Here is a 1,104-nt window from a genome sequence, read left to right as displayed (position 1 = left end):
AGTATCTGGGCTGACCCAGATCCAACCAGTTTTGCCGCAATCGACACATTTAGTGTTTTCATTCATAACTCTTTAATTCTATTACATAGTGGAAGGCATCTAACATTAAATAATAGCTGATGATAAATTGCGTTTTTCTGTTAGTCGGCGATTTCATTAATGTAATCGTAATATTTTGAGATACTGTTCTTTCTTGGTTAATACCATGCGCAAATAACTCTACCTGTAACCAACAAAAGGACAGTATCTTATACGTCCGTTTCACATACTGTTCATCCATGGTCAACTGCAATTCAAATGCCTTGTTCGTTTTCACCAAAAGAACAGTATTTAAGTTGTGAATATAGCAAAATACGACTAACTCGATCGACAAACGTCTCACACGAGTCAAGCTTCTCAACGTCGCCCACCAGTCACACAAAACGAAGACATGACCGTTAGAGTATTACGTCATAATCATGCATTATACTTGACACCTTTCTGAGTCAGTTTATTGTGTAGAAACTGAAAGTAATAAATATCATAGTGGAGAATATAAAAACCGCACTGTTGAAATCAACTATTAATAAGGAGAACATTAGTCTTTGAATCATAAAAATCGGTTGAGAAACAACTGTTTTAAGACTAAATATTATTTTGAAAGTTGATGTTGTCCATGTTTGTTTATTTTGGTAACTTATTTATTTTTTGTCCGATTTTCTCGATTCCTGTATCATTTTTCATTTCTCTCTAAGGCAAGATCAGCTGTGTACTTTGTTTGTTTGAAATCTGACTAAACCATACATTGGCTTTTTTTCCCAACGAGCCTTGGCTCACTAATAAATTCAAAAGGGCACAAAGAAGGTGACGCAACTTTCAGACGGTCGTCGAGAAAAGCTCTAACTCTAATCCTTATATGCGGTCACAGCAACCAATCAGTGCAAAGCTGTAAGTGATGGTGAAAGGTCAAGAACCAGCATCATCTATCAAGAACCAATATTTTGCACTGAGAATGTCTTGACATCTCACGAGCAAAAAGTTTGAAACTGATGATGGACCTATGAAAAGTTTGTGGGCGGGATTTTGTCATGATTGACAATCGGACTCGAAAACGCGGATATAGAT

Source organism: Berghia stephanieae, unplaced genomic scaffold, assembly GCF_034508935.2.
Source record: "Berghia stephanieae isolate SIO BIC M18660-M18661 unplaced genomic scaffold, UCSD_Bste_1.3 scaffold268, whole genome shotgun sequence".
NCBI lineage: Eukaryota > Metazoa > Mollusca > Gastropoda > Nudibranchia > Aeolidiidae > Berghia > Berghia stephanieae.
The sequence above is the reverse complement of the archived record's forward strand: the minus strand, read 5'-3'. Positions refer to the sequence as shown.